General features: G+C 36.1%; 2 pseudogenes; both read right to left on the reverse strand.

Moving 5' to 3' along the window:
• Nucleotides 1-1,179: 1,179 nt before the first annotated feature.
• On the reverse strand, nt 1,180-9,098 carry LOC122070064 (annotated as a pseudogene).
• Nucleotides 9,099-15,942: 6,844 nt separating this feature from the next.
• Nucleotides 15,943-21,976, reverse strand: LOC122070049 (annotated as a pseudogene).
• Nucleotides 21,977-25,739: the final 3,763 nt, after the last annotated feature.

Raw genomic sequence — 25,739 nt, forward strand, 5'->3', positions numbered from 1 at the left:
AAAAATTAGCAATACTCCTTTTGAATGTTAATGGACTATACCATCACATATTCTGTGACATTAACATTTTATTAACTCATCACTGGCCATAATGACTTCATCTTATATAAACATGAGTGATTATTATTTTTGTGCATGAGGAGAATCATGGTTCTCAAGTAAAAAACGAGATAAGCTAAACAAGATGATTGAATATGAATTGCTAAAGTTGAGTGATCTAGCGAATGGTACGATCAAGTTTTTAACTTGTGGATAATACTCTTCGTGAAGTCATCAGATTGGTAGATATGGAAGAAGTTTTTGCTAAGCTAGAGAGAAGGCACAAGTCCAGGTCACTGACAAACAAATTATTTCCTAGAAAAAATTGTATGGACTTTGGATGTTAGAAGGAGTTAAATTTTTGATGCACTTAGATGAGTTCAACAAGTTAGTGATTGATTTTCCTGCTTTAAACATTAAGATAGAAGAGGAGGACAAGATACATCTCTTGTTGGTTTCACTACCTCCATTTAATCACATTGTGACTGCACTTTTGTTCAATAAAGTTATTCTCAAGATTGATGAAGTTGTTCTATCTTTGCTAATGAATGAGTCGTGATTGAAAAATAGTGGTGAGGGAACATTAGAAGAGACTAAGGGTTTGATTACTGGTGTTGGTCATAGTACAGGTTGGTCAAATGAGAGAAATCCGTATTTTGAGAAAAATAAGGATATTTTGACAAAAATAAGGACCATGCAAAGTCAAAAAGTCACAAAATAACTTATTATTATTGTGATGAGGAGGGACATATGATGGAAAATTTTCCAAACCGTAAGAGGATAAAAATGAGGAGGATAATAAGAAGAATTAAGATATGGCATCCAATGTTGTTATCGTGGATAAGTCTTAGAGTGATGGAGATGCCTATCACATTACTTCATTAGTTATGAAAACTTCAAATTTGTTAATGGATTTGGGTAGTTGATTTCATATGTGTACAGTCAGGAATAAATTCACTATATATATTATGCCTGTGATAATAATACGGTTAAATGACAAAACTATTGAATGCAAGATTGAAGGGATTGAGAATGTGTGGATTTGCTTGTTTGATGGAATTGTGTGAACTTTGATTGTAGTTCGACGTGCATGTATTTATAGAAAAATTTGATTTTATTGGGAACACTAGATTTGAGAGGTTACATATTCTCATCCAAAGGTGGATTTCTCAAGGTTTCTTTTTGACGCAAGGACATATGACTAAAAACATCCCCGGATTTGTAGGGAGAGTTAAAATAGGTAGAGCTACCTATAGAACTTAAGCAAGAGGTATATATGGACAATGAAAACTGAGACAATTCAGGCTGTGGACAATCTATATATGGAAATAAGCAAGTCGCTTTTGCTTTGTATCTTGTAAGTGGAAATGATCTCTCCAATTGATTTGCATCATTAGGAGAAGTGAAGTCACATCACATCATGCAACAGTGAGTTACACTGGGTGAGGGTGTGGGTTATGCCAATTTGACTTTGGCAGTTTGGCAGAGATAATGGGAGTTTGCAGAATTGACATCTTAACAATATTTTTCTTCGGGGTATCTTATGGAATCCAAGCCAAGGTGGAAAGTGGTTGGTATTGTGTTTCGCATTCTACAGTGGTTCACATAGTTATGATTAGGCTTGTATGCATTGGGCCCATTTTTGGGTTCTATGTCATATACATGGGTAAAAATATAATTGTGTTAAAAGTGGGGTATCTGGGGTGCCTATTTATTTGTTTTCTGGGAAAAATCTTAGAGACCACACAGTAAGGTGGAGATATGTGAGAAATTTTTTAGTAAATTTATAATTCCTAAATTCTCTCAGGTGGATGTAGGCATTTGTGTCGAATCACAATAAATTCTTCGTGTTCATGTGTGATTGCTTGCTTGTTTTCTATCTCGTGTTTGTGCATTTATAATCTTATCCTATCACCCCTGCTAGCCTTTTAATGAGTTCCTCTCAAACATTAGCACCAATGAGGTGTAGGATCCAAATTTGGTTATAACTCATCTTAGCAAGATTGAGTACAGATAGGAAAAATGACTAGTGCATGATTCTTGAACTGGACTTGTTTCTTTTCTTAGGAAAAAAAAAAAAAAAAAAAAAAAAAAAGAAGGAAAGAAAATCTTACTATATCTGGTTGTATTTGCTTGAATTTGGTTTCCTTCGAACATTCTTGCCATACCAAAATTTGAAAATTTGGGGTTCATCTCTTCATCTAGCAGCACATTGTTTGCTTTCAAATCTCTATGGATGATTCTTAACCTGGAGTCTTGGTGAAGATAGAGGACACCTCGAGCAATTCCAATTATGATTTCATTGTGTGATGCCACACAGACAATGGAATAGAAGTTTCATATTTTGTAGTTGATTTCACTTGTGGTCTTGATTGATTAACCACAAGCTTGACACTATGGGTTTTATTGTTCTTCTGATTCAGACCTTTGTACAACAGGGGTATTTGGGATAGCCATTTCACAAGGGTGGAGGAGATAGATAAATCAAAGTGTTGGTGTAGGCCATGCTCCCAAATAGAAAATATCTTATTATATATATATATATATTGTTGATATACGATGTCTTATATTCCGTCACAGTTTAACTTAGAGAGTATTGATGCAGCGCCTCGACAGGCAGGACGACGGTCCCGCTATAACCCTATTCTCCATTGAGTATTGAGAGGTGTGAGAGACGAGCACTGTAACCCTATTCTCCATTGATAGTGAAGCAGGATCTCATCTCACCGGGGACGTAAGCAATCTTGCCAAGCCTCATAAATCTGTGTGCATTGCTTGTTATTGTTTTTTCATTGTCTTCTGCATTGTTTTAGGGTTGCATTTCTACAAATTGGTATTAGAGCTCTAGGTTTCTGTTTTCTAGGGTTTACTATCACGATGGCAGAGAAGGGATCAAATGTTAAGTATGATATCAAGAGGTTTAATGGGAAGAACAATTTCACCTTCTGGCGTCAAATGATGAAGGATCTTCTGATACAACAGGGCTTGGTGAAAATGTTGTTAGGAAAGTCGAAGAAATCTACAAAAATTACCGACGAAGATTAGGAAGAGATGGAGGAAAAGGCGATAAATAATATTTGATTGAATCTTTCTGATGATGCCCTACAATATGTTGTAAGTATCGAATCTGCACCGTAGTTATGGGTGAAACTTGAAAGCATCTACATGACGAAGTTCTTAACGAACAAGTTATTCGTGAAGAAGCAATTGTACTCTATAGATGGAGGAATGTAGGGATCTATTATAACATCTTAACATGTTCAATTAGATCGTAAGTAAACTCGTAAATCTGGAGGTTAGATTGAGGATGAAGACAATGCATTACTGTTGCTGTCATCGCTCCCAAAATCATATGATCACCTAGTAATGACTCTCTTATACGGGAAGGAGACCCTTGAGATGGATGAAATCGCTACTGCCCTCATACCCAATGATACAAAGAAGAAGACCAGTAGTACAAAATCTCAAGGAGAAGGTCTTTTCAGAGGTGACAAGGAGCAGGAAAGAGAGAGATCAAATCAGAAGGGATCTGGGAAGAGTCGATCAAAATCAAAAAGGGCGAAGACAAATGTCTCTTGTTACTATTGCAAGAAGGAAGATCATCTAAAGAGAGAGTGCTTGAAGAGAAGGCGGACTTAAAGAAGAAAGGTGTAGATAAGGCATCTGAGAAAGCTAGCGTGGCTGATAGTTCAGATGGAGATGATGGGGATGTACTCTCTATATCATCTGGTAAGAATCAACATTCTGATTCTTGGATTTTAGATTTTGAATGTTCATATCACATGTGTCCACATAAGGATTGGTTTGATACATATCAACCATATAATGGTGGGTCTATCCTAATGGGGAATGATACTGTATGCAAGACCATTAGGATAACACTATCAAAATCAAGATGTTTGATGGGATAGTAAGAACTTTAGCAGATGTGAGATATGTATCAGAATTAAGGAAAAACTTAATATTTTTTGGGGCACTTGACTCAAATGGCTGCAAGTACATAGTAGAAGGTAGAGTTCTCAAAGTTATTAAGGGAGTTATGGTTGTCATGAAGGGACAGCTAACAGGAAACCTATACAAACTCATAGAGAGCACAATTACAGGTGGAGCATCTGTGACTATAGATGGAGGATTCGATACAGATGATACCTATCTGTAGCATATGCTGTTAGGGCATATGGGAGAAAGATGATTGATGGAGTTTCATAAAGGGAAACTGTTGAAGGGAGTGAAAACTTGTAAACTGAACTTTTACAAGTATTGTGCGTTTGGGAAATAATGCAATGATAATTTCAAAATTATAAAACATAAGAGTAAATGGGTGCTTGATTATGTATATGGCGATGTATGGGGTCCTTCAATAATAAAATCTAAAGGTGGGGCAGAATACTTCATAACCTTTGTTGATATTTACTAAAAAAAAGTCTGGATCTACTTCATGATGCATAAAAGTGAGGTGTTCACTAAATTTAAGGAATAAAAGGCTGAGGTAGAAAGAAAGACAAGAAATAAATTTAAGTACTTGAGAACAGATAATAGAGGGAGTACACGTACAAGCTGTTTCTAAAATTGTGCAAAGCTGAAGGGATTACACGTTACTTCACAGTTCCAAAAACACCACAGCAAAATGGTGTAGCTGAAAGGATAAACATAATACTTCTAGAAAGAGCTCGGAGTATGAGGCTGAATACAGGGTTGAGCAAGAGATTTTGGGCAGAAACAATAAATATGTCATGTTTCCTCATCAATAGGTCTCCATTAAAGGCGATTGATTGTAAAATTCCCAAAGAGGTATGGATAGGAAAACTAGTAGATTATTCTATTTTAAAAATATTTGATTGTCCAGCCTATGCACATGTTGAGAGTAAGCAACATTCTAAGTTAGACTCAACGTCTAAGCAGTGCATCTTTCTTGGTTTTAAGAAAGGCGTAAAGGGATTCAAGTTGTGAGATCCAAGTTCAAAAAAAAGTTATGATTATCAGGGACGTTGTGTTTGATGAGTCTCATATGGTGAAGTCAAAATGCAATTTAAAAATAGTTGGTGAAAATAAATAAGGTTCTACTATGCAGGTGGAGTTAGGTGAGTCAGACACAACAAGAGAAAATGAGTCATCCAGCAACTAACCAGGACAAAAGGAAGCAGTAGAAGTTTCCTATACTGTAGCAAAGGATAAATGAAAACGTACTCATAAAGCACCTGTGAGATACGGGTTTAAGGATATGGTTGTCTATGCCCTTACTGTAGGTACAAGTGATCCATTTTTCTACCATGATGGTTTGAGTGATGCATAATATGATAAATGGATGGCAGCTATAATGGAGGAAATGGAGTCTCTATAGAAGAACAAGACATGGGAGATTGTGGAAAAACTCAAAGGAAGAAAAATCATTGGGTGTAAATGGGTCTTTCGTAAGAAAGAGATAGTATCTAAGAAGGAGCGTGAAAGGTATAAAGCCAAACTTGTAGCCAAAGGCTATGCACAGAAGGAGGGGATAGACTACAATGAAATAATATCTTCAATGGTGAAACACACTTCAATCAGGGTACTAACTTACTTTGGTGGCCATGTATAATTTGGAGCTTGAACAACTTGATGTGAAGACTGCATTTCTTCATGGTGACTTAGAGGAACAGATTTACATGGAGCAACCTGAAGGTTTCAAGGTGTAGGGAAAGGAAGATCATGTTTGTCTACTTAAGATGTCACTTTATGGTCTTAAGCAATCTCCTAGGCAGTGGTACAAGTGCTTTGACTCCCACATGATGAAGATTGACTACACAAGAAGTTAGTATGATAGTTGTGTTTATTATAAAGTATTAAGTGATAATTCTATTATTTTGTTGATGCTTTATATTGATGATATGCTCATTGCTACAAAGAACAAACACGATATAGTCTCTGTGAAGTCTTTGTTGAGTGCTGAATTTGAGATGAAGGATCTTGGTGCTGCTAAGAAGATCCTTGGCATTGAAATCCTTAGAGATAGAAATGTAGGTAAACTTTGGGTAACTCAGAAGAGGTATATTAAAAAGGTGCTAGAGCATTTCAATATGAAAAAGGCTAAGCCGGTTAGCACTCTGTTAGCTAGCCACTTCAAGTTATCTGAAAAAAATGCCTTACAACACATGAGGAGGTGGAGCAGATGTCTCAGGTCCCTTATGCTAGTGCAGTTGGGAGTCTCATATATGCTATGATTTGTAGCAGGTCGGATTTGTCTCATGCAGTCAGTGTTGTTAGCAGATACATAAGTAATCCATGGAAGGAGCATTAGAATGCAATTAAGTGGATCTTCAGATATTTGAGCAAGACTAAAGATATATGTGTTATGTTCAGTTGGAAGTTCCACATAATTGACAGGTTATGTTGATTCTGGCTATGCTGGTGATTTAGACAAGAGGAGGTCTATTACAAGGTATATATTTACATTGACTGGTGGACCTATATCATGGAGGGCGATGCTTCAGTCTATAAATTGCATTGTCCACTACAAAGGCAGGGTACATGGCAATAGTTGAGGCTGCCAAGAAAGGAATCTGGTTAACTGGATTAGTTCGTGAGTTGGGGTTGGAGTAAGGAGGTACAGTGTTACATTGTGATAGTCAAAGTGCTATACATCTTGCAAAGAATCAGGTATTTCATGCAAGGACAAAGCATATTGATGTGAGATTTCAAAAGATTAGGGAGTTTGTGTCAGAAGGCAGTACTCACTTGAGAAAAATTCATACAAATCTCAATCTTGCAGATATGTTTACTAAGTCAGTCACTACAGAGAAGTTCGAGTCCTGTTTGGACTTGATTAATATTACTCATTGTTGAAGATGAGGGACGCACCAAATAGGTGCGGATTTGTACCTCTAATGAGGTACAGGGATGAAGACGTCTACATGTTATCTTTATAAAACGCTCAACAAAATTCAAACCAAGGTGGAGATTGTTGGTATACGATGTCTTGTATTCCGTCACAATTTAACCCAGAGAGTACTAGTGTAGCGCCTCGATAGGGTAGTCCCGCTAGCCGGTTAACGGGCCATGGGGGTTGTAAGGGGGGCAGGAGGCCCCCTGTATAGCAAGGGGTGTAGGGGGCGCAACCCCCCGCTCAAATTTTTTATTTGAGGGCAATTGTGTACTTTTTAGATTGGGGTTTTTCACTATATATTTTCAGCGAGGGTTTCTTTCTCTGTAATATAAGCAAAACTGAGAGGTGTGAGGGACGAGTGCCGTAACCCTATTCTCCATTGATAGTGAAGCATGATCTCATCTCACCAGAAAAATAGGCAATCTTGACGACCCTCGTAAATCTGTGTGCATCGCTTGTTATTGTTTTTCCATTATTTTTTGCATCGTTTTAGGATTGCTTATTATTGTTTTTTCATTATCTTCTGTATCGTTTTAGGGGGGTGTGTGTCAATGTGGGGAATGCTAGATGGATATTATTCCTCCTCTCATAAATAAATAATAATAAAAAAGAAGACAACAAATTTGTGGTGATATCATGCGAAGTATACCGAAAATGAAAATATCCAAGCTTTTGTTGGGCATGTACTCATAGATTAAGCTATTTTATTCTTCCTGGAAGGCTACAAGCAAGGAGCTTAACCAAATTTCTATGTTGGAGTTTGACAATCGATAGAACTTCAATTTTAAACTCTTCCATTCCTTGCCATGAGTTCTTGGATAGTCTTTTAGCAACTATTTCCTTCCCGTTGAACAACTGACCTTGGAATGGATTCAGTAATAGATTCTATTGTTACAATTATAATACATTAAATGTTAATTGTTGATGCAATATGGGAAAATAATCCATCTTATAGACAGCACCAAAACTGCCTTCTCCAAGCTTATTATTGGGAGAGAAGTTGTCCGTTTCAGCTATAACAATATCTAGTTCTATGAATGGTAGCTTTGGATTCACACCAGAGAAATTTGAAATTCCTTTTAAACCAGTTGTGAAATTAAGAACCGACTACGTCACTGTTGATGCCGCTTCTCAATGGCCCCTGATTGAGCATAGTTAACAAGATATTGTGGTTTGAGTGAATTAAATTCCATAAATAGAAAAATTAGGAAAATGACTCCAACCACATACTGGGTGAAGGTGCTAAAACAATAAGAAAAAATCCTTTTTTTACTTTTCATTTTCTTTCACCTTTTATCTTCTTCAACAAATGGTACACAGATGTAGCAAAGAGAAGCCGCTTGTTGTGAAGAAATCCATTATCTTTTCTTTGTTCAGAAACACATAAATAAAACCATCATCATGAACTCACACAAATATAGGGTTGCAATTGGCTGGACCAGACTGGTTTCAGTCTAGTCTGTTCCATCGGCTCTCATGTTGGCACCAGATCGCCCCTTCCGCCCATAGGTTGGGCTAAGGATCGGCTGGTCTGATACCACTATTACGGTCCTAGAAGAAATCAATTCCATAAACTGGTTTATAAGGTGAGGGAACTCAAGACCATATGAACCCACCTCAATTTTCATAGGAAATCGATGTGGGATCAACTCCCATAAACTGATATGGGATCGTAACATGATCGGTCCTCATATGCTAGGCATGCATGGTCATATTTGACGTAAATTAATGTTTAGAAATAGAAGATGAAAGTAAGAATAGAAGAAATAAATAATGTGTGTATATATATATCTAGCTCCACTGCATCCACATGTAGTTAGAAATCTTGGGTGTCATCAGTGAAATGTCGAATGTCAGTTAAAGTGCTAAACCAAGCAACGCAGCCACTACCTTTGCCCATAATATTTGCAGGGGGCGTAGGAGGTGCAAGAGCAGTTGTTTAAGTATTGTTGCTTGCATTCATTGAGCCTCAGATTCATGTTGACAAGGGACATGGACGTGCCAGAAATCTTCACGTTTACCAACTTCAAGAACCCGTCTCCCTTACCACACCCAAGACTTCTCTTCTTCACACACCCATCCGACCAATCCCTCAAGTACCAGTTTCCTGGAGACTTGGGTTGGAAACCTGGCAGACATGCGCACTCCACCATGTTCTCAATGTTACAGCTCCCGTAGGCCCCACAGTGTCCGTAGTCATCGCAACTATCGGTGGGTGTCGAACAAAATGTGTCCCATCCACGGTTCACCCCAACCCACGTCCTCCGCTGGCTGGCTCTGGAGTCGTCCAGCACGAACCACACCAGATAAGAATAAGGTGAAATTATAATCATTTTCATTCAATTTTGGTTTAGCGATTTCTAATCAGTTTTTGTTATTTGATTCACAATCGGTTTACATATGGTTCATAATGTCGTTTTAGAAAAGAGTTTGTATATTCAATTTGTAATGGAAGGTAAGAAAGATATAAATGAAGCAGATTTGAGCACCATAAACCCCATTTTGGCGAGTTTGGTGATTACCAATTGTTGTACTAACCTATGTTTGGTTATCTTCTAAACTGTTAGGCAAAAATACATGGTTACGCTGGTAGGAACTTCCAAATTGGTACAATGAATGTTTAGATATCTTCCTATCTAATTAGAACTTCAAAATGACTCTTTTGAACCAAGTTTTTTCTCTTTATCTTTTGGGAAAGAGAAAATAATAATAATAATAATAATAATAATAATAATAATAATAATAATAATAATAATTGGGGTACCAAAGGCACCAAAATTCAATTGGCATAAATAAATTTTCAATTAGAAAGTGCGAACGTGAATCTTACAACTAGTTGGAAACTATATTTCCTAAAGAGTCAAGACAGTATACTATTTTTTTTTATAAAGACAATATATTTTTTATGTAAAAAATTATACATATGATAACTAATTAACTATAATCTTAAAAATAAGAAAATCATGAGGTGTGAAAATGAAACCCCTCCCATCTCCCCTCTCGGTTAATACTTTCTTCTTTTGTTTTTCCCATAAATTAGACCCATCAAAATTCAAAACAATTAATGCTAGGTACTGATTAATCATTGGTTTTCTGATTATAAACTGAACCAAACTAAGATTGTGGCCTATAAAACTAAAATCTGATTATATTCCTATGGTGTGGTTCGATTCAATTATAACTTATCAGCTTTGATCCTCGAAACGGTATCGGTTTTATTTTGACACCCTTAAGTACGCCGTACTGCCTATAGTTAGTAGGTCCTGAGATCGAGGCCCCAGTTCCAAAGTTCCAGGCTCCTTTGGCTTTAGGATCGCTCCTACCCTATTGGGGTAGTTTCCAAATATAATAAATAGTGGACGATATTTATAGTAGAGGAATTATAAATAGGGGAAGGATAATAATTGTTAGAAGAAAGCGACGACCGCACGGACGAGACCCCGATCTTTCTTTTTCCGTGACAGTTGTCACGATAGCGATGTGTAAACCTTATCAAGATGTTCATACATGTCATTCAGGATCCCTGGGGGCATGACGGCATGTAACGTGCATCACCTTCTCCAATTGGAAGGCTCCCATAGATCATAGATGAGAGTTGCACAACCGAATTCACCAAGCTTGTAAACACCATTCTTGACATAAATATTATCAGGTTTTACATCTAAGTGAGCTATTCCTCGATCATGTATGATCCAATGGTTCTTAATGTCTTATTCTCCAAGTCTTTATTAGTACTTAGTTTTTAATTTGTTAAAGTAAATATCAAGAAATACAAAAATAAACAAAATCAGATTCACACAATACATAAAGATTTAACGAGATTTACATATCGATGTGGTGTGCTATGTCCTTGGATAAAGAAGAAGATGTTTTACTATTTCTCTCTAAAATCGTTGAAGTATCATCTCACTATGTATCGTTCGTTTAGATAAAATTAACCTGAACGATAAATGCTAAGGAGAAGAACGAATCCTTAGATGTGTGCGGTGTGATCGTTGAAGACTGAAGACACCGCTAGGTTTCGTGATAGTTAGGACGCCTTAATCTCTTTCTTGACAGTGGGCCATGATCTCCCCCTACTCCTTGCTCTATTTTATTCTTATATGTGGATTTGTTCCTTTTTTTTTTTATTTAAATGTTTTTAATGTTTATGTGCTCTGAATCTGATCAATTTGGATAAGCTTTGTTCATATTTTTTCTAATGAACATGTAATAATTTGTAAAATTAAGGAGCCTGATTTCAATCATGATTATCTTATTTCATTAATATGGATAAACTAACAGTACTGGTTGGGGCAATCTGGGGTTTGTCCAGAGAGAGAGAGGCTTTGTTAATTTATTCCTGAATTTAAGGGGGCACAAAGGCTATTTCAATTGGGGTGGGATTTTGGTAATTGGTTACAAACTAATTTTTTTCAATTTATTAATGTGTTTATTGTATAGTATAGTTGTTGTTGTTTAATGAAAGTTTTCCAAGTTTTTTTTATATATTAAAAAGAGAAACAACCCTCTCAAGCTGATGTAGGCAACATTAGTGTGCAGCCAATTTAAGGGCATTTGGTCTTTACCAAAAAATATTTAAGGGCATTTGGGAGCATCTTCAATGTACTAGTCTAGGGCAACATGGTTTTTTATATCTGCTTGTGTTTGGACATAGATAACATTAGATTGGCAAGCATAAATATGTATTTTTTTTTAATAAACATTTTATTCATTTAATGAATTAAAAAGTATATATATATATATATATATATTTTGGTTAATAAATTTGAATCATTGATCCAATGTTTATATTCTATTTATAAATTTATTATTAATTAATAAAATAATGTATAAGATACTTTTTTTTTTCTTACCAATAATATATGAGATACTGTAGGTTTAAAGGGCTTCTCATCAAATTTTTAAAATTTGATATTGTAAGTTATTCTTTGACTAACCTATCAACTGCCCCTCCCCCTCAAACAAACCACTGAAACAATAAAATATCAAAGTATAAGGGGATTTTCTTATTGACACCTATATCATTCTAATTTATGTCTATAAACATGTATTATATACTTTGACCTGTACTATACACTCCCATTTCTGGGATTTTTTGAAACTTTATTTGTTTATTTATTTATTGATAAATTTTAAAACTTTATTTTATCACTTGAAAAATTATTTCATCTAAAATTTGACATGTGAGTAAAAGATCTTGAGATCTACTTATCTATAAAATTTAGGACCTATTCTTGGTCCATCCATACAACATTGCAAACAGATGAACTTGAAGAGAACTAATGAAGGAACCTTCTGCCCACATAAGAAGCTGTCTACCAATTATTCCACATTTTATAATTTTCTCAAGAAGTTAGATATGTCAAATAATAATTTCACCCAATAGAAAAAAATGAGAAAAATTCTATCAATTGATCAGATCAACTACCCTTTATGGGACTGAGAAAATAAAATTAATGAATTAAATGATTTATAAGTGAAAAAGCATATTCTAAAGTAGCAAGTCATTAGTACCTAAGTCAATAGGTTTAGTTAAAGAATTGAACATAAAGCTTCCCCCTCCCTCTTTTCTCAAATATTTTAGTGATGTTGGCCCTTTGTGTTGTTACCCATCCAAGTAAAGTAGGTGGAAATAACGAAATAGGAAAAGCAATATGGGACAATAAAATTTCGGTATACCTACAAGGAAGCCATATTGCATAAAAGACAAAAAACCTGAACTTAGAAACAGAAGTCTAAAGACAAGACTTTAACCTTAGTATTTGATATCAAACCATAAGACAAAGCTTTATTATATAATCGTTACATGCTTGTGCACGGTTTGAAAGGAATCTATTCGTTCCTCCCCTTCCTTTTTTTTATGCCTAAAATGCAATTTTCCATTGACGTTAGGCACAAATTGGTAAGAAGAGGCCCAAAGCCCAAGTGTAAGATGATGAACCATCCATTTGTAGTTTATCATGTGTAGAATAATTTCTTGCAATATTTTTATGTACTTAATTTAACCAATATCATAAAAAAAGAAAGACAAGAATGCTACTCGGTTGAGCTCTTAACTCCAGACATATAGATAGTGAAATGATCAACTCGCCCCCATATTAGATGCCTGGGCATACATTCCCACTGGCTCCCGTATGTGCTGGTGTAGGGGCACACAATTAGGTAGTATTTTCTCTCTTCACCCCTCACACATCAAAAAAAAAAAAAAAAAAAAAAAAAAATTATGAATTTAGTGTTTACATTAATGTCATGGTATGCACACTCTGTTGTAATCAATATTGACGAAGAAAAACACTACATGAAGCTTTCGGGGATGAGATCTAGAGGTCTAAGAATGGAGAGGTTTCTAATTGCTTGGGAGGGAAACAACTGATTAGAAAAACAACACCCTTCATAAATCATATAATATGGAGGTTTGGCCTTTTAGGAGCCTACAAATATTAGGAATTGCTTAAGAGATAAATTACATGGTAAAACTTTAAAAAATAACACCCTTTATATAATACTATGGAATTTATCCATATAGTTTAAATATAATTTTTATTATTACAGCTATTGAATATAGCCTTCTAAATTATGGGGGAAGGTTTTATAAAATAGGATTTTAAAATATAACTATAGAAAAAAAAAATGTTTCAATAAAAAAATAATAAATAAGATAGCAGACATATTTGCATGAATCCAAGTTAATTGAATTTAAAAGGCAAGAATCAGAAACCGTTTGATATGGTATAATCTTCTTCATACGATAGGAGAGCAATCACAATAAACATGCCCATTTTCAAGGATTCTAAGTTTTCAATGTATGTGGTAGTCAAAAGTATGCCATGTTTTCTTTCTTTACTACCATTACATTTTGACTTCTTCAAGAGTCATACACATGAATTCAAACATAGAAAATTTATTTTTCATACAATTAAACAAAATAATTCTAACTTAATCTACTTCGTGTACACATTGCAATATAAAATAATCATAAAACATTGTCAAAGTAGTGGCCATAAGACCAGTTGAATTTGATTGTTGTTTGATGAGCTCCAATGGTTGAATTACTCTATGAATTGGTGTAAATATTTCTACGTATTACTGGTAACATAGAAGGCATTTCTATTTTTTCATCCGAGATCTTTAGAATTATCACTATGTAGCTTTCAAATCTCTTTGACCATCAAATGAAATGTGAATCACGAGTCATTCTCTCTTTAGTTAAGAAGTGTTCCTTGTTCTAGCCTTCCCTTCTTTTATTGTCTTCAATTTCTTTGATGTGATAACTGATAACCTCCCATTTTGACGTAGCGAAACCCTTTTGTTGGAAGTCTAAATAGAAACCATAGGTATATGTATGAAGCACTCAACCACACGTACAAGCAAAAAGAATACGAAAAAAATTTTTAGGACCTTTTAGACTAATATAAACAAAAATTCTATATTCTTAATTGTTGACGTACGTACACAAATGATACAAAATTCCAATATGTTTCGTAGCTTATACCATCTGATCGGCTGTAATTTCAATGTAGCAAGAGCAGAAACCATCCACTAAGACATCAATTATAAAGGCTAAATTGCATGCTGAGGAGGGTCTCTAGCAAAATTTACTCCATATTTAGATTCACACACCACACTCATATATTTAGTTAGGGAAATTTTTCGTAACACCTCTAAATTTATTCTTTGTTGGTGGGAACATACATAACTAACATCCTTTCATAAGAGTCAAAAATATTTAGGCGTGGTACAAGAAAATTTTTCATTAAATTATAATTAGCTACAATCATATCTATGGATTGTCCACATAATTAAACCACTTTTATTTTTTTGGGTAAACCTAACTGCATACAGTAGGTTTGATGGAAGCTGAAGTTTTGTAGAGACCAAACCCAAAGGTCCTAACTCACATGTCAAGTTTCAACTCAATTTGAGTTAAACAAATATCAAAATAAAGCTTAAACAATTTAGAAGGCACGTAATGATAAATGAAATGAAAGGGTACATAATTTGATTAAGTATATAAATTGGCAGGTGGCCAATCCAAATCATATTGCCACATCATGAATCCATATGATACAACTAGGTGAGACACCCATAGGTACTCTATGAATGGAACCACCCATAAAACCTTTCTCCATTTTTTTAATGGTAGAAATGAACGTTAATTCACCTCAATGGATTCTAAACATCGTTAGTTTTAAGACTCAGACAAAAGTCGTCCAAATCTATCAGGTCAGCTTGGAAATGTCAAACTCCAAAATTCTTAAAGTATTCCGGCTGATTATGGAATGAGTTGACTCGAAATTGAATGACATATCCTCTATTGCTCTCTTTTTGTCTCACAGACCGTGTCAATCTGTTGTGATAGGAATATGATCTGATCTATATGGATAACTTGCACATAAAGAACTGAAGAAAAGAGGCCCAGAGCGGTAAAACATCTTTCAGTTATCGTAATTAAGATTCACAGGAACAAAAAACTTGGTGTCTTAAAGATTGTGTCAGAAAACATTTATTGAGAAAATAATTGAGAGATTTCAAATGGAAGGTTGTTTTCCAGGATCCACACCTATTGTTAAAGAAGATAAATTCATCAAGTTTTAGTGTCATATGAATGAGTTTGAGTGCAATACAATGAAAAATACTCCATATGTTGTTGTGGAGAGTTAGAAAAACTTGATGTAACTAGTGTTAGTTACAACACGATTGTAACTTTACTTTTTTGCCTTGTTAATATAACAATGTAAATCCTTTCATTTCACATGAAATTGTATTAAATGACTTTATAATTTTTGGAAACCCTATTTTACCTTTGCATTAAATGACTTTCATAAATAAGACAAAGGCAAAAAAATTAAGTCCTCCTGGATGAAATATTTGCTGGTAGAAATTCTTAATTTTACTGGGGAATGTAAACAACCTTGGTCAAGGGTGCCAAGTTGATTTGAACTATTTGCATCATAAACTTTGTAGATGCATTTGCAAGACAATGGATTACTAACCTTTACTGTTTCTTTACTGTTTTTTTGCTAAAGGTCAGCAAAAGTATATTGATAAAAAATTGAAAGTTTACAAAAAGAATTCTTGAAGTCCTTACTCCACCTTCAACATGGCCATTAGCAGAGCAAGAACCCAAAGCAATAGAAAAGAAAAATTACAAGCCACTATTGTACAATGCAAAGACTTGTATCTTCTATCGAGGATCTACTATGGTGATCGTCATTTCATTTATGGAGGTAGATGAATTTTGGCCCTTGATAGTTCTTTTAATAATAAGAGCAGGTTGGTTAGGCATAGGCATTCTTGTTTCATTCTCCAACATGAAAGTAACACTTGACATTGTTGGCCTATCTGACGGACTTTCTTGTACACACAATAAGCCAACTTGGATGCACCTCAAAATTTCTTGAGTAGAGTATAGGTCACCCATTGATGAATCAATTATTTCCAGTGCTTGACCTTCTTTCCACAAGTCCCATACCTGAAATTGTTCCATACAACCATCCAAACTTAAGGATTAGCAGGAACTGAAAATATTTTTGCAGCAATAATGTAAATTGACAAATGGACTTACTCACCTGTTCTATTAAATTTGTTGAAGGATCTTCATGTGAATATAAATTGTTCTTTTTGCCACTAATGATCTCTAATAATAATACCCCAAAACTAAATACGTCTGACTTTATTGAGAAAAGTCCTTGCATGGCATACTCCGGTGACATATAACCACTATATTGGCATAACAACAAAAAGCAAAAATTAATTAGACATATGAAAGTAACATAATATTTTGTTAATGAGTGGATGTTACCTTTAGAATATAATAATGACCTATGAAATGGATTAGATATGATCCAAATTAATATGAATTGAACAAAAATTTACTTGAGTTGTACTTACGGATTTTAATCCTAGGCAGGATCCAAATAATTTAGATATAACAATTCTTGTACATCGTATATGCTAGATGACAGACCTAAGTTTGGATGTTACCTTCAAAGTATAAAACTGACCTACGCAATGAGTTAGATATGATCCAAAATAACATGAATTAAACTAAATTTACTTGAATTCGTACTTATATTTTTAAATCCTACCTACGATCCAAACAAATTAGGTATAAGAATTCTTGAACATGAAGTTTTAGCTTGCTTAAATAGAACCAAGACCATAATTGTAGAACAAATTTATCTTTATGATCACATTTCCATCTTAGTTGAGTAACCTCCTCCTCCTCCTCTCTCTCTCTCTCTCTCTCTATATATATATATATATATATATATCCAAGTTAGGAGACAGATAGATCAAATTTGGTTTTGGGGCATATTAATCTAATACTATGATTTTACCTACCTCATACAAAGTAGCTTAGTACATATTGAATTGCAAACTAGGATCCAAACATCGAATTAAGACCTTTTAAATTATGGCATAAAAAATAAGGAATACTCTTTTTGAGATTTGATTGGACAGAACCATCGCATGTTCTATGACATTAGAATTTTCATTAATGCATTGGGTTTTTAAGATGTAGTCAGACCAAACATCACATGGTAGATGGCACTAATTTGGATTACAAGATGCAATTTACTAAACAAATCGAAAGATCCTTTGATCAAATTTATGAACTTTTTCCTCAATGACGAAAGGAAACTTACAGCAACTAAGAAAGAAAGAAGAATGCATTTGATTTGAAACAATAACATTGCTTATAATAGTTAGTGAATACATAGAAAAAAATGGGATAATACGAGCTTTCCATGAGTTGGTAGATTTATTAGTATATGTTTAAGAAATTTCGAATGGAGTTCATAGACCTTGGTATATCATTAGGAGATACATGTACAGAAAGCCAAACAAAAGGTTCCCAGTGGATAATGATGCATGGAAGTCCTCCCATGGTCCCCCTAAAAATATTGACCTAAAATCATAAACATATTCCCTCAATTTGATCATTTCTTTTACCTAAGAGTCTAGTCCAATGCTAAGCAAATTGTGGATGGTCTAAACAGGGAGACCTTAGGTGCTCTGGAGAATTGTTGACGCTCTTGTGGTTATGAAAACTATTCTTGCTAAATTTATTATTGTTGATATCTTTTTATGTCTAGGAATAGCAATAGGTTAGCTCACAAACTTGCTCTTATGTCTTTGTTGTATCTGAATTATTTCTATGTGGAAGGAGAACCACTAATTCAAGAAAAGTTATTTATGTTTGACTAAGTTGATTAGGATGATTTGATGGGTTGTAACAATCACCATGTTGTTTGAATGTAGGCATTCGTGCTGAATCACAATAAATTTAAAATTCCTAGATTCTCTTTGATGGATGTAGGCATTTGTGTAGAATCACAATAAATTCTGTATGTTCGCGTGTGATTTTTTTCTTGTTTTCTTTCTTGTGTTTGCACACTCACCCTATCCTATCATGCCATAACCCCGCTCACCTTTTAATGAGTTCCTCTCAAGCATTAGCTCCAATGAGGTGTAGGATTCAAATCTGTTGAAACTAATCCTAGCGGGATTGGGTATAGACAGGAGAAATGACTAATAATAATGATGTATTGTATTGACATTACTGGTCCAAGGATCCAATATATTTGTCTGGCATTCCTCACTACCAACAGTTATTTCATGTTTCACTTGACTTTTATGAGCTGAAAATCTCAACACAATTTTGCTTATATTTTGATGCGTTCCTCCTAAAAATGGGCCCTAGGAAAGATGCAAGGATTCAGATTTGGTTGAAACTCATCTAAGAGGGATTTGGAACAGATATGAGGAAACTATCAAGTGCATAGTTCCCGAAAGGATAAAAAAACTTACTATGTCCCAACTACTTTCTTTGTATTTGCTTGAATTTGGTTTCCTTCAACAATTCTCGCCAAACCAAAATCTGAAATTTTGGGGTTCATCTCTTCATCTAGCAGTACATTGCCGGCTTTCAAATCTCTATGAATGATTCTCAACCTAGAGTCTTGATGAAGATATAGAACACCTCGAGCAATTCCAATTATAATTTCGTATCGTTTTCTCCAATCAAGCAATGCCCTTTTGCTTTCATCTGTCAAAGAGTTGGATGAAATAGTTATAAATTAAATATGACCATAAAGTTGGCAAATGACAAGATGTTGATGTATATTTTGGCAAAATAAGAACAGAAAAAATAAAAAGAAAGAAAGAAAGAAAGAAAAAAAGACAAATTTGAGGTGGTTTTGAGTGAAGCATACCGAAAATGAAAAAGTCCAAGCTTTTGTTGGGCATGTACTCATAGATCAACATCTTTTCTTCTTCCTGGATACTGCAAGCTAGAAGCCTAACCAGATTTCTATGCTGAAGTTTGGCAATCAATAGAACTTCATTTTTAAACTCTTCCATTCCTTGCCCTGAATTCTTGGATAGTCTTTTTACAGCTATCTCCTTCCCATTGAACAGTCGACCCTGAAAATTGAGATCCAAAACCAAGCACCTCTTCAATCAGTAACCATTTGAGCTTGAAAATGTAAACTAAATATTGAGACAAAGTAATTGGTGACGCATGGGAACAGAAGCCACCTTGTAGACAGCACCAAAACCACCTTCTCCAAGCTTGTTATTGGGAGAGAAGTTGTCCGTGGCAGCTTCAACAACATCTACTTCAATGAATGGTAGTTCTGGATTCGTGCCATTGTCTTCAAGCTCATTCGTTCCAGAGAAGTTTTTATAACTTGGATTTTTTGAACTATTAGTGAAATCAAATAAGAACTGGTTACGCGGTTGCTTTTTCTGCAGCTTCCCAATGGCCCCTGATCGATCATAGTTAACATTATTAGATGTTTTGTTAGCTTATGTGGACTTCATTGCCCCATCAGACCAGTTATAGCTTCTGTGGAGAAGGAGTTGTAACTCCATTTAATAACCATTTTTTCTTTTTCTTTTTTCTGGTGAAACTCCCATTAATAAGTAACTTATCTCATGATTGTGAATATCTCTTTAGTTGTTTGAAATACACAACACGATAACCATCATCCTGTGTACTTGGAAGAGACGAGGAAGGGATAAAAATACAACTCAAGTGAAGGACAAGAAGAAGATTTTGAATACATGAAGAAAATAATCACTCAAGAATAAAGCAAGGATCAACCATGATAAAGATGCAAATTAGGACCAGATGGAAAGTGTTGATATTGTACGATCTGATCTACACATGGAATGTGGTGGATTCTATGTGTATGGATCACGATCGAATGAGAATGATTCTCGTACTAGAACCTGATCCGCTTTCCCAAATGGAGGTATAGAACTTGATCTCCATTAAATGTTTCCTCGTTAAGGGTAATTCTATGAGTAGCTTGATACTGTGATTTGAGTAAACTAACTTATATAATCAATCATCAGGCAAATGCCTTTTTATTCTTTACCTTTTTTCTTCTTCAGCAAAGTGTACACGCATGCAGCGAAGAGAAGCGCCCCCACAACCAGAGACACAGTAAGAATCGCCACTTTCCCCTTATCCTGAAGAAATCCTTTATTTTTCCTTGCTTGTGCAGCTACACATATAAAGCCATCGTTAGAACTTAGAAGTAACAATTAAAGAAATGAATAATAATGGATCATATATACAGATACGGACCTAGCTCCACTGCATCCACACGTAGGTATAAATCCTGACCACCTTCAGTGAAATATCGGATATCCATCAAGCTCCCAAACCAAGCAACGCAGCCACTGCCTCCGCCGGTTATATCAGCAGGGGCGTAAGCGGTGCAAGAGCAGTTCTTGAAGCATTCTTGCTCGCATTCCTTGAGACTCAGATTATTGTCGACAAGGGACATGGACGTGTCGGGAAGCTTCACCCCTACTAACTCAAGAACCCATCTCCCTTACCACACCCAAGGCTTCTCTTCCTCACGCACCCATCCGACCATACCGTCAAGTACGGATACCTTGGAGACTTGGGCTCGAAACCCGGCAAACAGTCGCAAACCGGCGAGTCCACCATGTGACAGCTCCCGTAGGCCCCACAGTGTCCATAGTAGTCGCATCTATCTCTGGGTGCCGAAAAGAATAAGCTCCATTGCCGGTTACTCTCGATCCACGTCACTTGCTGAGCGGCCCCGGAGTCATTCAACACGAGTGTGGTGAAGATGGAGGAGTTGTAAAGGTTGTAGATGGAGTAGAACTCGTCGGTGTTGTTAACGAAGCCATAACTGTAGAGGTGACTCTGGTTCATCTCTGGGATACCACTAAATCTTTGACCGTTCCATGGGCCGCCTCGCCAGACTGGGTCCGACCCCTTGTACAAGAACAACTGTGGTGAACCCCGTGGGTCGAACCCGTACGAGTAAATCCCGCGGCCAGGGTCATCTTTGGATTTCCAGGATGTCAGGATCCGGTTCAGATTGGTACGCCGGTCCAACCCTAGTTTCATGCCAGAGAGCCATTCGTGTGTCGGATGGTCGAAGCTTTGCCACAAGATCTCATTGCTGTCGCTGCCGCTGTACAGAACCAGGTTTCCGGTATTCTGGAGCTGGAAAAAGGTGGTGTTGGAACCTATGGAGACATTGGTGGACCAGAGAAGACGTCTCTGATCGCTACGGGAAGTAACGACGAGATTCCCATCTTGGGCGAAGGAGAGGACTCCGGAGGAATCGTTAATTGGGTTCTCTCTGTTGGCTACCCAAACCACGGTGGTTTCGGGAATTTTATGAAACCAAACCCCAACGTACCTGTGAAGAGAATTGCCAGGGCTGAAGAAGCGCAACGCGAAATTACTTCCGGCGGAGACAACGATTTGGCCGTCGGTGATGGATTCAGTTGGGCTTAGGGTGTCGGCAGTAGAATAGGTGGGGGCAGTTGCAGAGGCGGAGGTGGCGAAGACTTGGAAGAGGAGGAAGCATAGCCATGGGGGAGAGAACATGGCATCTGATGATGATGATTATCGATGTTTTCTTTTCGTACTAAACAAATGTGAAGAGAAGCATCAGTCGGGTGATGATGCTTCTTACTTTTCTCACTTTTAACAGTTTCTGGTGGCCTTCATTTTTCCAAATACATAAATCGTTGATGTATCAACTTGACGACTTGCACCAACGTTTTTTGCTGGTGGGCGCCTGCACTTTCACTTTTATAATGCAAGAAATATTGTTTATTTTCAAAAAAAATAAAAATAAAATTAAAAATACTGTGTATTATTATCGTATTTGTTGGTGATCTGTACCATGCATGTATGCACATTGTCTTTTATCTTTAGAAACAATGAGAGATAAAACATTAAAAAAGATGTGAACACAGGGTGATAAAAGATTAAAGAAGATATGAATCTTTCAGTTTGAACCTTATATTATATACCTATGTTGTAAATGACCTTATTAATATTAAAGTTTTATTATAATCTATAGTTGTGATGCTTTTTTGTTTATTAATTTAATCAAAGTCGACAAAACAAAACAATTATTTTTCAACTATATGCTAACTCAACGACAACACAAGTGGATCTCTAAACAATGATAGAGATTAAAGAAAACTAGCCTGATTAGGATGTGGAAATCATACTTCTTGGTATTTTCTTGACATCAATCCAACAACTTTTGTAATCAACATTTTACCAGTTTGCATTATAACTCTACCAAGAAATGCATAAATACTCCATCACTATAATAAAAAAAGAAAAATGTTGGGTATGCCGCCGATATCAAGTATGCTAGCACCCATTGTGTCTAACTCTTTCTTCTTTTTTTTTTCTGAAATGACCCTCATATCCTTCCTGAATGATACTCCATCATGTGTTCCTATTGGTGCTATCCGCTAACATACTTGATATCAACGGCATACCTATCCCTCTTCCATAAAAAAATTAGCTAAATTTCATTTGTTCAACATATTCAATCAAGTTTGTTTTATTTCAGCAGATGAGAGGAATCTAAAGTCGCTAAAATAACATTTATTGTTTCCGAACATGGTTTTAATCACATTGATTAGTAGATTACAAATAAACAAGCATTTATAAGGCAAAAAAAGTATTGTAATAGAAATGGGTTTTAATGTATCTAAATTATATTCCACAAGGATTTCTCCTTTATTCATTCATGTCCAAAATGAATCAGATTAGATCAGGTATAATATTAGCAAACACAGGATCACTACCTAGGTTTCAATTCATATCAAGTATCCTCTATGTTGCATTTGTGCTATAGTATGCACAACGTAAAATTAAAAATGACGGCAAGGGTGAGGACTCTGGAGGAATCGTTGATAGGGTTGTCTCTGTTGGCGACCCAAACTACGGTGAGTTCAGGAACTCTGTGGTACCATATGCCGACGTACCTGTTACTAGAATTGCCAGGGGTGAAGAATCCCAACGCGAAATCACTTCCGGCAGAGACAACGATTTGGCTATTGTCGGTGATTGATTCTGTTGGGGTTAGGGTGTCGGTAGGAGGACCGACGGGGGCAGCTGCTGCGGTGAAGGCGTAGTAGAAGTGGAAGAGGAGGAAGCATAACCATGTTGGAGGGAACATAATGATATTTAGGGTGGGGAATGAGAGATTAAAGAGGATGAGAGCCAAAATGGAGCATTGGAATTCATGACAGAGTGGAGTGTACTCATCATCAACAACTTAAAAGAGTATGGAAGCATATATGGATGGAGCCCACAATTAGTGTGTGGTCCTGATTCCACTTGTTAGCAGTGGAAAAAGTGGAAAGCTAACCGGGGAATTGACAACACGGAGTGATCTTTACTCCGTAAGATCTAATCTGTTTTCTGTTTACTGTCTATAAACTGGATCTTCTTGTGCGTGATTAAAGGGCAATTCTGATTCAATGAATAAATAGAATTATTGAATTGGAGAAGGAAGGATGTGGAATGTGTTCACTGTTTAAGTCTCAACAGCAAGGCCATACGTGTCCTTCGGATCGAATCAAAGTCGAATCGTTTTCCAATAGAAGTTGACTGACCTGGCTCGTCTTTCCACGATCTACTGCTCCCTCTTAGTAGTAGATGCCCATGCTTTGTCTTGTTCTGTTTTGCGTTTTTATTGATTTTGGTTTAATGGGTTTTTATCGGATTTTTATAGGTTCAGTCCAATTTTGTTGTTTTGACTGATCCGATTACTTTTGGTTTTTACAAAACTCAAATCGAAGCCAAAAATGGCAAATGTTTGGTTCGTTTCTTTCGATCAGTTTCAATTGGTCCAACCAGTTTGGATTGAATTTGACAACCCCTCTATCATTGGCCATTGGTGGCATAAGTAGTCATCTTCTAATCTTGTAGCCTATGCATGGATCAAAGTGCATAATTAGGATTACCTTTACCTTGACAACATTATTAACATTTCACAGGCTTAGAGGTTAAAAAAAGAGTTCATTGTTATAGCACAATACATCATTTTTGTTAGGTCCCGGCTGACATTGAGAGAGGATGAATTGGTGTGTCTAAACACTTTCATTTAGCTGGTTCTTTACCAAGCCACCAGTTGATGTGGCTCACTCTCAATCACAGCCTACTGATGTTATCCAGAGTTGTTATGTGAACTATTGATAACTCTCACTATTGTACGGAACTTACTCACATAACCTGTATTATTGCCCAGAGCTAACTCATAGACCTCACATGAAAATCACTATCACATATACATAGTCGTATGTACATCCACACTGCGTCACCAAGTGGCTAGGTCTACTAGATATATACACTCATTCTGCAGACATACATTCTAATCCACAATACAATACTAGCATATACAACTACAATACAAGAAATACGTGCTTCGGTCAATTGCCTACATGTATGGAGTAATGCCCACTGTCGGACTCAGCATTTACTCAATACTTATTATGACTGCACCCACAACCAAAGGAACACGTCCCCAATTTCCACCCTTGACTTACAAAGGCTAGGTCTTCATACTAATTTTTTCAGAATAATCTGAGAAGCCACACCCATGGCAGATATGTTTAGGCAGTGGTAGCTACAATGAACATACTGTCCCTATGTCCAGCACCCATTGATATCCCACATAGCAACATAACCTAGCCCTACAATGATATCCCACATAGCATAGGTCTATAGCAATATAACTAGCTAAGCATACAATGAAAATATAGTAAATCAAATGCACAGGTCAAGAAGTGTGGAATAACTTACAACCTTGCACTGTCTTTGATCACTGGTTTCCGAAGATGGGATCGAGAACTCTGATGGTCCACTGGAATCTTTAATCTCCCCTAAGTTGATGAAGAAATTGAAATCTTTAAGCGCACTGTGGAACCTGAATCAGTTTGTGTCTGAAACACTATAGTAGTGAGTGTATGATACAGATATTCTCCCTCTCCTTTTCTTTTCTTTTTTTTCTTCCTTCTTTCCTTTCCTTTCTTTTATTTTTTCTTTTCCTTTCTTTTCTTTTCTTTTTCTTTCCTCCTTTGTGGAAGCTCACTGTAGCTTCATCAAGTATGGTTCTCCTCTTCTCTCTTCTTTCTTTCTACTTCCTCTCTTCCTTTGTTAGTTCTCTAATGGCTCAACAATGGTACACACAAGCATGAATGGACTTCTTCTCTTTTTTCCCTTTCTTCTTCTTCCTGCTCTTTTCTCTTTCCTTTTCTTGGCTACCACCATTGAAGCCTGCTGCCTTGGCTTTCAGCAACTTCTCAAGAGAACTATGAATCAAGCACAAGAGATTATAGGTTTTGCATTCAAATCTTAAGTCTTCCTTGAGCTTCAACTCAAATATTCATCCACCTCTGCAACTCTCCTCTTCATTTTCTTTCCTTAAGCATGTAGAGCTTGAAGTTCTGAAGAACTTCCAACTTGAATCTTCCAATTCAAAATTGAGATGAGAGATACGGTCTCTTGAAATTTAGCTAATGAGAG

The sequence above is a fragment of the Macadamia integrifolia genome, unplaced genomic scaffold (assembly GCF_013358625.1).
Source record: "Macadamia integrifolia cultivar HAES 741 unplaced genomic scaffold, SCU_Mint_v3 scaffold814, whole genome shotgun sequence".
In the NCBI taxonomy this organism is placed as follows: domain Eukaryota; kingdom Viridiplantae; phylum Streptophyta; class Magnoliopsida; order Proteales; family Proteaceae; genus Macadamia; species Macadamia integrifolia.